General features: G+C 41.9%; 1 protein-coding gene across 2 annotated transcripts in view; it reads right to left on the bottom strand.

Moving 5' to 3' along the window:
* LOC146854875 (sodium- and chloride-dependent GABA transporter 2-like) overlaps window positions 1-13,408 on the bottom strand; it is a 494,662-nt gene that overhangs the window by 90,942 nt on the left and 390,312 nt on the right. The window lies entirely within an intron of this gene.

Raw genomic sequence — 13,408 nt, 5'->3', positions numbered from 1 at the left:
TATGATTGGCTTACCCCTGTTTGGCATATATCATTTACGTACACGTCTCTTGTATAGTGGTATACCATATACCCAGGGCCTGCAAAATAAATGCTCCCAATGCATTGCTCAGCATTTCGTCCTTCAATTGTTTGTCTGCGCCCAGTTGGCCTACAGTACTTGTTGTGGCACCCAATTAAATATTACCTGAAAACTTGTCTGAGGCCTGCCTTTGTAGCCTGAATGCAGTTGTACACGGCCAATTCGACTTGGCAATATAACCCTCTTGCCAAGCCTTAAACTCCCCTTTTATTGCATATACTTCACCCTAAGGTAGGCCCTAGGTAGCCAATAGGTCAGGGTGCATTGTAATTAATAGGTTGAACATGTACTTTTAAGGTTTACATGTCCTGGTAGCGAAAACCTCTAAATTTGTTTTTACTACTTTGAAGCCTACCCGTCCCAGAGAGTAACATTGGGGTGCATTACTGCATTTAATAAGTGTTAACCTTTGATTGAGACCTGTTGACCAGCTCATGTTTGGTATCTATGAAAATATAATGTGTGTAGGTGTGCCTGAATGGGCCTTCCGGGGAGGGACGAAGCTGGGCCCAACCCCACTTTCAAATAAATGGGCTATGCTCCGCCTTTTCACAAAGGGCTTATTACCTTCACATTGTTACTGCAGCTAGCTTGGATCCAGGGCAGGGGAATGAGGAAATTCCATGTACTGCAAAGCCTAAACCTCTAGAAACTTCTCCCAACTTCTAAGGCAAAACTGTGTATAAAAATAGGGCCCTCAGACCTACTCTTCAGTTCACATTCTGGGCCTGCTTTAGGGACATCAGCGGACTGTCTGCTGCTGTGACCTGCTGTGCATGCTGCAAAACTGCTCTGCTGTACCTCAAAGAACTGCTTTGCTGCCTGGAGCCTTTCTTGAAACCTCAGAGCCCAGCCCTGCTGTTTGAGTCATTCATCTTTACTTGCACCCAAGACAACCAGAATGAATCAAAGGACTAATTAGCCACAGGGACACAAAAGGCACCCACCATCTTCAACCTGCACTTGGACCCAACCTGAGCAAGTCCTCAGCTCCCAAATGGTGTTCCATCAGTCCTGGCCCCCTGGTTGTGGTGCTATAAGTGCCCAAATAGTCAAATCCAAAACTGAGGATTTAGAAAATTGTCTGTTAAATCTGCTACAGGAGGAGACTGGGCCCAACCTGCTTGTCTATCTGCCTAAGGTGCATCGCGGTTTGAGCTGACTTCACAGCTGATCCCGCTATGTTCCTCTCTGCAGCAGCAAATCCAGGTCAGCAGTCCTTTGCCAAAGGGGTATCTGAGCCCCGGGAACTGTCTTTGGCTATAGCTTCCTGCCTTAGCCCATTGGCGATTTTCTACTTCCATAAAAGTGGCCAGGTCCAAACACAGAAATCTTCACTGCAGCTTCGGTCCTAGGGCCCCAGGCAATGATGCTCCCTCCTCAGGCATGCCTGCATCCTGGTCCTGCTGAACTTTACCTTCTCAGAACATTTTCCTCAAAAAGTTTTCTAAGTCTGAATGTAAGCACTGCCGAGCCCAATCCACTTCTGGTATCCGACCCCCGCTATATCATGGTCAGCCATACTTTCAGACTTTGACCCAGTCTCTCACGTCAAGATGTCTGCGGTTTTTGCTTTGATTTTTAGGGCGCAAGTTTTACATTTAAAAATTCACAACTCTGGTCCTATTGATTTGATTTTTGTTGTTTTGGTGTCAAGTAATGTATTAAAATGTAGGCTAGTTTTCTACATGGTGTGGGATTTTTCTTGTGTTGTGTTTTCACTTTATTATTGTTTCTGTGCTGCATAAATACTTTACACCAGTGTTTCCCAAACTGTGGTCCGTGGACCCCCAGGGGTCCGTGACACATTCCCAGGGGGTCCGCAGGCAGCAGTTTTAAAAGCACTGCAAAGTTCCCCATATAATTAGCAGTTTTTGAGCAACAATTAAAGTGTCAAGATAAGACCAATGATTAATGTACCTACTGGAGAGAGATGAGCATTTTGTCCTGTGGCAGCTTTGAGTTATCTAATGTAGCACAGAGGGTTAATATGCCTATTGCAAAGAACGTGTACCATGCATTTTAAATAACAGTATTTTATGTGCATAGGCGAGTGGGTTACCGCTTTTGTCACAAAGATTATTGTGTCACTGTGCAGTACATAAGTGACAACCGTAATCTATCACAGTGACCTATAAACTGTCATCAAAGAGCTGCTTGCAAACTGCATGGTACAAGTTAGTAACTTATGTCTTTCCCTGTTTTTCATTATCCCGATGCTGCTAAAAAGGTTTATTAGGGTGGAAATACATTTTTATTGTTAAAGTCAATGCTAACCACTGTGTTATGTTCTGAATCCCGAGTTTTTTGTGCTTCTCCAGACCAAGCACTCTTTAAAAATGCGTACCAGTATAAATGATAATTGAATCCTACACCTTGTAGTCCCCTTTACCTTATTAACATTTTGTTGTAACTTCTCCTTTAAGCCCTGGGTTCTGGGTTGGAATGTGATGACATGGGCCAGAGGGAGAAGGGACTGAAGGGACAGTTGGATCTGAAGCCGTTTGGTCATCGCTGCATATTTGGTGGGTGTTGAGATTAAACACATGAAAGAGACATCAGACTGCGTGTACTCTGTTATTACAATACTGGCGACGAGGATGGGATATTTATGAGAGGCAAGACTGATTTGTTTCGAAATTACAGTCTTAATTTAAAGAAAGAAAAACGCACATTTCTGGAAATAAAGTTTGAGGTGTAATTCAGACGCGTTTGATGAGCGCAGGATGACAGTGGCTTGAAGATCGATTTATGTACATTTTTACGAGGCAAGACTTGTTTATGTTGAGAATTATGGCCTCACTTAAATAACGCGCATTGTTTAAACAGAAGCGCGAGGTGAGAGTCAGACGTGTGATGACAGCTGCTTCCTCGAGGCCTGTGAGCCATGGAATGTTAATGGACTGAGTCAGCTGTGTAAACAAAGGCTGAAGGAGTCAGTGAAGGATGTCATTATTAAAAGGAGCAGCTGACAAAGATTTGCTGAAGATGTTTTAGAGTTCGTTTTTTTTTTACGCTTGCTGGCAAAATAAATACGAATGGAAGGAAACAAATGTGAAATCCTTATTCACAAATGGATTATGTGCTGACTTGTTGTTTAGAGCATTCAACAAGTAATTAATAGTACATTAAATGAATATTGTTTGGTGAAGGTTCCTGTTATAAAAAAAATTAATAGGAATCCAACAAGGACTGGATTTTGACATCGTTTTTTATCAAGTTTTTTTTTTGTGGAAAAAAGTGTCAACAGTTCTAATTCCAACATTGTAATTCTGCACATGAATATTCATGCATATTTTCAAGTTCATCTCTACCATTTGAATTTAAAATAAATTTAAGAAAAGTGATCTTCAGTGAGAAAACATCCAGACATGGCGTCAGGAAGTGGCATGAGTCAACCACCACAGTTTTTAAGTGAACGAGGGGAACCTGTACTTCCCTGGAAAAAATGGGTACCGCTTTTTGACTCATATTTGTTGGCGATTGGTGGTGAAAAGTTTTCTGCAATTAGGAAACAAGCTATTCTACTTCACAACCTGGGCACGGAAGGAAGGAATATTTATGATAGCCTGGATCCTATACCAATTGGCAGAGGTGCAGGTGAACCCAATGATGTGTATGAAATGACTCTTCTGCAATTGCAGAGACATTTTGGACCCCGCATAAATGTAGTTATGGAGAGACACAAATTTTTCATGCGTGCACAGGCTAAAGGAGAGAGAGTAGGGAACTATGTGGCAGCATTAAAGTCTTTGGCACAGACTTGTGAATTTGAACAATTATCTGACTCTCTCATCCGTGATCAACTAGTACGATGCACTAATGATCCAAAAGTTCAAGAAAAACTACTATCAAAAAATCCTAATCTTAAAGATGCTATTACGATCGTGGAAAGCATTGAACATACTTCTTTTTGGGTCAAAGAGATGCGAAGTGGCGCACCTTCCTCTGTTCCTATGTCCAGTGTCAATGTAGTGGATCAAGAAAGTGCGTCATGTGAAACACCTGTTGCGTTGGTTGGTAAAGCAAATACTAACCAAGACAAGCCTGCCGCTAAATTGGATAAACAGAAGCCTAATTTTACTTTTAATAAAGAGAATAAGTTTAAATGTCCAAGATGTGGCAGTCAAAACCACGGACAGAATTACCCAAACTGTTTTGCCAGAAGTACTATTTGCAGAAGCTGTGGGAAAAAAGGTCACTATGCTCGCATGTGTAGGAACACTAAAGTGAACATGTTAAGGGATGCTGATGAGTTCTCTCAGTTAGCAATACACTGTATCACTGATAGCAAAGTCGAGGCAGTGAATAATGAGAAAACAGTAGACAGTGGTGATGTTAACATGCCTTTATGTGATGTATACATTGGGGGTAAATGTGTTCCTGTGTTAGCTGATTCTGGTTCACCTTATACTCTTTTGAGTGATAAGTTTTGGTATACCACTTTTGGTTCTTGTGATATCGAACTTTTGACACCTGACATCAATCCGGTGGGTTATGGAGGGCAGAAAATCGATTTAATTGGTTTTTCTATTCATCCTATTGTATTCAAGGGAAGAGAAACAGTAGGTAAAATATATGTTGCAAAGCGAGGTGATAACCTGTTGGGTTGGCGTCATCAAAGGGATCTGGACATCATTCTGAACCCCAATGCACCAAACCAAGTTATGTTAGTCTCACAACAGAGTGATGTTCAGGATATTTTGGGGAAGTTTCCCGAAGTTTTTAGTGATAAGCTGGGGTGTCTCAATGATTTTGAACATAAAATAATTTTGAAGAAAAACTCCACACCCATTGTACACAAGGTAAGGAAAGTTCCCAATCTTATGTTGGAACCCTTAAAAGAAGAAATTAATAGGCTTCTTGACTTGCAGGTAATAGAAGAGATAGAGTCGTCTGAATGGTTGGCTCCCATAGTTTTGGTTCCAAAAGACAACGGAAAAAAAATCAGAATGTGTGTGGACTTGAGAAGTCTAAACAACTGCATTTGGGTAGACAGACAACCTTTACCTAACATCAATGAGGCATTATCAAAATTGGGGGGGGGCAGTTTATTCAGTGTAATGGATTTATCTGCGGCTTACCATCAAATTTTGTTAAATGAGGAATCAAGACATCTCACATCTTTTGTAACCCCTTTAGGTGCGTACAGATTCATTTGCATGCCTTTTGGTTTGGCAAGTGCTGCAGCTTGTTTTCAGAGAGTGATGAAAAATGTTTTGAGTGGAATTGATTCTGTCTTATTTTTCCAGGATGATATTCTTGTCCATGGTCAAGATAGGGACAAGCATGATGAAGTCTTAATCCGTGTTCTGACAAGGTTGAGGGAACGAGGTCTCACGTTAAAAAGTGAAAAATGTAAATTTAGAGTTACTTCTGTTTCCTATTTGGGACATTCAATTTCTGGAGAGGGCATTAGTCCAAAAGTAGATTTAGCTGAGGCAATATTACAGGCCAAATAAATAATCCGAATCTTCAGATTATGAGAACCTAACATAAGGGTGTAAGGAAAGCACTTGTTTCCCGAAAGAACACCCAAGCAAAAGAAAGAAAGGGCAATTCCTTTCTTGAGTCCCCTCACTCACCAGGGTTTCCCCACGGTGACATGCTTCATCATTGGGGTCCTCTCAGTCCTCTACGGGCTGAGGCGTGCTGCGACTTGCGGATTTACGTAGGAGCACTGAACAAGACTATGTGTTGTGCAAGTGTTGTGGTGTGGAGTGGTTTAAAGTGAGTTAAAATAATCAACTAGTGGGCCAAATAAATTTTATTCTTGCTCCTAGCTAATTGGTTAAAAAATGGGTGATATGCTAGAATAAACTACTTTAATGGGTAAGTGTACCTAGCATATGGTCGACTAGTTTCAAGCTTCCCAAGCTCTTCATCAGGACTACACTGGGACCAGCCCAGTGTAAGTACCACTCCTAGAAGACCTGATTTGGTGCAAAAATAAGTGAAAAAACACACAAACGCTGCGCAAAATTTGCATGCGTTAATCAAAATACATACGTAATGTACGTCTAATGAGAATCTGTAGGATGAAAAACAGACGTTAATGGAGAAAAGGCAGATTATGCTTATTGTCATAGGATAAAAAAGTGATTACACTATGCACCAGTGTCGCAATGCTCAATATTCACATATTGTTATTGTGCCACTGTGTAGTTCTCCAGACAGTACATCTTTCATGCTGGCGTCTAGCTATATCGTGAATAAAAAGTGATCGTGAATGCACGAAGTGCACATTTAATAACACACACAGGAACAAAAAACATGCGTCTGACAACACAAATTACACACAAGACAAACAAAAGTACGAAAATACATACATTTTAAAAGGCAAAACTGTGCCTCATGGTCGACTGAGGGGGGGTTGGACACTCGTACACCTAGAATAAAGGTACAAGCGATGAAGTAAAGATTGGAGCGCCGTCATGTTAGGAGATCCAGCGCAAAATGAAGAGAGATGCACTGAAGACCCATCTGAGTTCAAGATGGACAAAGGGCATCCCGCCGCTACGTGATTACTCACTTGTACTCTTCAAGCCACCCACCGGAAACACCTACTGGAGACCTGCCTCGCCGACCGCATACTGAATGGATGCGAGCCGGGTGCCTTGATATCTACCTGGTGGGGGATGTGAAGAGGAAGGAAGGACTCGCCGGTTGCGGTCCCGCTCAATGGCCGCCATCTTGGAGCAGGCAAATGTCGTTAATAAAAATAAAACTAAGAGTAATTCAAAAGGAATTAATTGTTAGCAGTGAAAAAAGCAGTATTAATCATCCGCTGCGTTTTACTCAAAAAACCGGACAAAGGAAGGAAGAGCTCGCTGGTTGCAGTTCCCCTCAATCGCCGCCATCTTGGAGCAGGCACCAGTCGTTAATGTTAATAAAGACGAAAAGTAAGAGAAATTAATTATTGGCAGTGACATAAGCGGTTATATTCATCTGCTCCGTTTTGCGCACAAAAACGGACAAGGCTAAAGAGCCTTAGGGTGTCGTTTCTCGTAATTTGAAATGGTTCGGCCATCTTAGGTAGGGGAAAGAGTGTCAATCGGAATGTTGTTTAAAAAGAACCGATGGAGGTTCTCAAGCAGTGCCAAACTTACTTTCTTGTTAGTCAGTGGGTTCCTTACCCCCAAATTGGGAAAAAGAACAGTTGCCCCATTAGTACCTCCATATGTGGTTCTAAACAGCCCCAATTATGCGTCTAATGGGTAAATGAAAAAACTGTTGTCTCTGTTACAATCGTGATTGTAAAGACATCTTGTGAGGTGCCCCAAACACTGGAGAGTAGTTCTCCAGTGTTTGGGGCACCTCACAAGATGTCTTTACAATCACGATTGTAACAGAGACAACAGTTTTTTCATTTACCCATTAGACGCATAATTGGGGCTGTTTAGAACCACATATGGAGTTCTTTTTCCCAATTTGGGGGTAAGGAACCTACTGACTAACAAGAAAGTAAGTTTGGCACTGCTTGAGAACCTCCATCGGTTCTTTTTAAACAACATTCCGATTGACACTCTTTCCCCTACCTAAGATGGCCGAACCATTTCGAATTACGAGAAACGACACCCTAAGGCTCTTTAGCCTTGTCCGTTTTTGTGCGCAAAACGGAGCAGATGAATATAACCGCTTATGTCACTGCCAATAATTAATTTCTCTTACTTTTCGTCTTTATTAACATTAACGACTGGTGCCTGCTCCAAGATGGCGGCGATTGAGGGGAACTGCAACCAGCGAGCTCTTCCTTCCTTTGTCCGGTTTTTTGAGTAAAACGCAGCGGATGATTAATACTGCTTTTTTCACTGCTAACAATTAATTCCTTTTGTATTACTCTTAGTTTTATTTTTATTAACGACATTTGCCTGCTCCAAGATGGCGGCCATTGAGCGGGACCGCAACCGGCGAGTCCTTCCTTCCTCTTCACATCCCCCACCAGGTAGATATCAAGGCACCCGGCTCGCATCCATTCAGTATGCGGTCGGCGAGGCAGGTCTCCAGTAGGTGTTTCCGGTGGGTGGCTTGAAGAGTACAAGTGAGTAATCACGTAGCGGCGGGATGCCCTTTGTCCATCTTGAACTCAGATGGGTCTTCATTGCATCTCTCTTCATTTTGCGCTGGATCTCCTAACATGACGGCGCTCCAATCTTTACTTCATCGCTTGTACCTTTATTCTAGGTGTACGAGTGTCCAACCCCCCCTCAGTCGACCATGAGGCACAGTTTTGCCTTTTAAAATGTATGTATTTTCGTACTTTTGTTTGTCTTGTGTGTAATTTGTGTTGTCAGACGCATGTTTTTTGTTCCTGTGTGTGTTATTAAATGTGCACTTCGTGCATTCACGATCACTTTTTATTCACGATATAGCTAGACGCCAGCATGAAAGATGTACTGTCTGGAGAACTACACAGTGGCACAATAAGAATATGTGAATATTGAGCATTGCGACACTGGTGCATAGTGTAATCACTTTTTTATCCTATGACAATAAGCATAATCTGCCTTTTCTCCATTAACGTCTGTTTTTCATCCTACAGATTCTCATTAGACGTACATTACGTATGTATTTTGATTAACGCATGCAAATTTTGCGCAGCGTTTGTGTGTTTTTTCACTTATTTTTGCACCAAATCAGGTCTTCTAGGAGTGGTACTTACACTGGGCTGGTCCCAGTGTAGTCCTGATGAAGAGCTTGGGAAGCTTGAAACTAGTCGACCATATGCTAGGTACACTTACCCATTAAAGTAGTTTATTCTAGCATATCACCCATTTTTTAACCAATTAGCTAGGAGCAAGAATAAAATTTATTTGGCCCACTAGTTGATTATTTTAACTCACTTTAAACCACTCCACACCACAACACTTGCACAACACATAGTCTTGTTCAGTGCTCCTACGTAAATCCGCAAGTCGCAGCACGCCTCAGCCCGTAGAGGACTGAGAGGACCCCAATGATGAAGCATGTCACCGTGGGGAAACCCTGGTGAGTGAGGGGACTCAAGAAAGGAATTGCCCTTTCTTTCTTTTGCTTGGGTGTTCTTTCGGGAAACAAGTGCTTTCCTTACACCCTTAGGTTAGGTTCTCATAATCTGAAGATTCGGATTATTTATTTAGTCATGTACACAATGGGAGGGTGAACCTAACCGTTAAAAAACCTCTCTTTCCCCCTTCTTTTTGATATGCAATATTACAGGCACCATCTCCTGTGAACAAAGATCAAGTTAAATCATTTTTAGGATTATCTGAGTTTTACTCAAAATTTGTGTATAATTTTGCGAGTGTTATGCAACCTTTAAGAGTTCTGCTTAAAAAAGGAGTGGAATTTAATTGGTCTGAGGAGTGTGAAAATGCATTTAGAAAAGTAAAAAAGGAAATTGTGAGCATGCCTACTTTAGGACACTTTGATGTCCAAAGAAAAACTATTTTAACCACTGATGCCAGTGTGCGAGGATTGGGTGCGGTGCTATCACAAGTGGTGGATGGCAGTGAGAAGGTGATTGGTTTTGCTTCTCGTTCATTGAAGGGTGCGGAGGAGCGCTATTCGGTGATAGAGCGTGAAGCTTTAGCTTGCTACTGGGCTATCAACCATTTCAGATTTTACTTATGGGGTATACCTTTTCTTGTGAGAACAGATCACAAACCACTTGTACACATGTTTTCCTGTAGGAATGTCGAAAGCACCACACCAAGGATTAAAAGGTGGGTTGAGGGACTATGGGAGTACAACTTTACTGTGGAATATTTACCTGGATTAAGAAATATTCCAGCAGATTTCCTTTCTAGGATGCCTTTAGAGAAAGGTTCAATTAATAATCTTGACAGCACTGTTTGTTGGGTGAAAGAGTCAGCTATTGATAAGAAGGAATGGGAAGATGCTTGTGAGGGTGATGAGAGAAGAAGTATCATCATGAATTTTGTTGTTAATGGTTGGCCTTCTTTGAATATGGTTACAAATTGTGGAAGAGGTTTCTGGAATGTACGTGAAGAATTGAATATTCTTCAAAGTGAACTCTTGCGGGGGGATAGGTTGATACCTCCTGTTGGGATGAGAGAGAAAGTTGTCAATCTCGCTCATGAGGGGCATCTTGGGTGTAGTTTAACCAAAGCGAGAGTTAGAGAGTCTTATTGGTGGCCTGAATTAGATCGCCAAGTGGAAGAAGTGGTCAAGGATTGTGTCATGTGTGCGGGAAATGACAAGTCAAGGAAAGCCAGGACTGCTCCTCTTTCTCCCGTTGCGATACCTGAGCGTCCTTGGTCAAAGCTTGCGATTGACATTGTAGGCCCTTTTGACACCTTGTCTCCCTCGGAAAGGTTTGTTGTAGTTCTAGTTGACTATACATCCAAGTGGGTGTCTGCTTCCTGTATGAGTTCAGTGGTAACTAAGAACATTATTGAATTTCTTAAAGACGCTTTCACTTGTGAAGGTATACCAGATGTTCTTGTTTCAGATAATGGGGTGTAGTTCACTTCTCAAGAAATGGCAGATCTTTTGAAAGAACTTTCTATTACACATCACAGAACTGCTCTCTATGCTCCACAGGCAAATGGGCTAGTTGAGAGTATGAATAGATTGGTGAGAGCTTCTGCTCAGAATGCCCTGGAGAGAAGTGCTCCACTCAAGCCCATCCTGAGAGACAAATTGTGGGCACATAGGAATGCACCAAATAGTGTGATTGGGTGTTCTCCGTTCGAAAAACTTAAAGGGAGGATAGCTGGTTCAAAGTTAAATCCTCTTTGGTTGAGTGTGAAAGATAAGGGTTGTGTTGTGCAGAATTGGAGACTGAACAAATATCAAGAGGATTACAAACGTAGGTTTGATATAAAAAATGGTGTGTGTCAACCTACTTGGAAAGTTGGTAACTTTGTGTTTGTTAAGAAAGCAGTTTGGTCTCCCAAAGGTGAAACAAAGTATTTTGGTCCGAGACGCATTGTTAAAGTCATGAGGAATGTAGTTATGCTTGATAAGGGGGATGTGTGGAGTATGTCCCGGTTGTCAAAATGTGCCCATCCGGCAAATGGTTACAGAGATTCGTTGTATCAGCCCAAGGCTCCAAAATGTAATCAAGATGGTACTCGTACTGATTTGTCCATTCATGGGTCCAGAATCAGGAGACCACCAATGTATCTTCAAGATTATTGTGTTAAGTACAAATAGTATTTGTAAGTCTTATCTTTGTATCTGCAAGTTGACTGACAATGTGATTGACTGTTTCTCTAAATTTTGTGATTTACTTATGTATCTGATCAATCTGTTTTATTGCATCTTTCTTCTATTCTTTTCTTTCTGTTGAGTTCTTTCACATTTTTGTAAAGGGAAGATGTGTTGTAACTTCTCCTTTAAGCCCTGGGTTGGAATGTGATGACATGGGCCAGAGGGAGAAGGGACTGAAGGGACAGTTGGATCTGAAGCAGTTTGGTCATCGCTGCATATTTGGTGGGTGTTGAGATTAAACACATGAAAGAGACATCAGACTGCATGTACTCTGTTATTACAATACATTTTCTATACACTAATTTACACGTATGATTAATTGTCTCTGTTGTGTTTGATGTAAAGTGCTCTGGCATCCTACAATGGTATGAGAGATGCTATAAAACAAATTAAATACATGTGACAGAGAGGCTATGGAGAGATGAGAGGCACTGTTGGAGGGTGATAAGGGAATCATTGAAGAACCCCAACAAAGATTGTCGTATCCTGGTGCATAGTAAGGTCTTCCTTTACTAATCATTAGAAGCTAATACAATTCAATAAATAATGATAAATGTGTTGTAGACTGCATCATTGTTTACTATATTTCTTGGGGGTAGAGCCTTCCAAAGCCCCCTTTGTAGTGGTCAGGCTTACTCACTGCACTTGGTGTGCACCGTATGGGGACTGGTCTGCTTTGAGTTTCCAGTCTGGCCCTGGCAGGAGTAGGAGCCTCATACTGCGAAATAAAACCAACCATTTAAAAGTTAGTCACAGAGATGCCGCACCAACCTTCCCAGTAAAATGTTTTGTTTTTTTGCAAATTCTTTCAATATAAAATACTAAGGGGGATATTTACAATAGAAGTGGCGGAGCGTGTCATTAGCCTCCGTGGCTTAACGACACGCTCCGCCACTTCAGAAACGCAGGGCTGCACCATAATTACAAGAATATGGTGCAGCCCTACATTTTGCCCTGTGCTGGTGCTACACTTCGCAGTGTAGCACCAACACAGGCACCCTTGCACCACAGTGCAAGGGTGTCTGGTGCAGGGTAAGATTGTTTATGTACAGGAAGGTCCCCCTTCCTGCACATAAACAATCTTGAAATGCTGTTTTGTCACTTCTATGTGTGCTGCTTAATGCAGCACACATGGAAGTTACAAAACGCAATTTTGTAAAAAGATTGTTTATGTGCAGGAAGGGTCACCTTCCTGAACATAAACAATCCAAGGCGTTTTGCTTTTTCCATGTGTGCTGCACAATGCAGCACACATGGAAAAAGCAAAAACGAGGAGTAATAAAGCATTTCTCATCGTTTCGCCAAGTTAAGACCTGGTTTTCCCTGGTCTTAATTTTGGCGCTGCCTCCTGTTTACTCTGCCCTTGTAAATAGGGGCAGCATCAAAATCAATGGGTTTTGGGGTGGAACGCCCACTGCAAAACCCACTACCCACCCCTTTCACGCTAAGCATTGCGCGAAAGGGGGCTTTATTTACAAGGCAGCGTTAAGCCATGTTGAGTGGCTTACCGCTGCCTTGTAAATAAGGCAAAGCCCCTATCGACATGCAAACGTCGCAAAAAGTGACGTTTCCATGGTGATTGGGGGCTTGTAAATATGCCCCTAAAATCCTTAGTAATTTGAGTTTTTGTTTTCTGTACACACGTGTGTTTATTTTTTTCGAATTACTGTTTTAACGTTTGAAATTTAAATCATACTAATTGCTTAAGGGTCCCCGACTTCCAGTGGTGACTCAATGGGGGTCCTCAGGAGTCAAAAGTTTGGGAACCACTGCTTTACACATTACCTCTAGGTTTAGCCTGACTTCTTTTGATGCCAAGCGACCCAGGATTAAGCAGAGGATAATTTAGTGAATTTTTGTGGTTCAACCTGCCAGGGATTGTGGCTGTTGCTTGACCAGGGCTCACACCCCAGTCAACCCATTATCCAATTTGTCATGGGTGCCATGGACCATAATACAAGGGACACAAATAGGCACCTTGACCACAGTGCCACTGCACCTTCTGTCCTATTGGATGATACACCTCTGGATAATTCTCTCATTGTTAAGATGAGCATGAAAAATGCACAATGGTCACCCTATCCAAGATGTATAGGCAAATCATTTATGC

The sequence above is a fragment of the Triturus cristatus genome, chromosome 4_1 (assembly GCF_964204655.1).
Source record: "Triturus cristatus chromosome 4_1, aTriCri1.1, whole genome shotgun sequence".
NCBI classification, from domain to species: domain Eukaryota; kingdom Metazoa; phylum Chordata; class Amphibia; order Caudata; family Salamandridae; genus Triturus; species Triturus cristatus.
The sequence above is the reverse complement of the archived record's forward strand: the minus strand, read 5'-3'. Positions and strand labels throughout refer to the sequence as shown.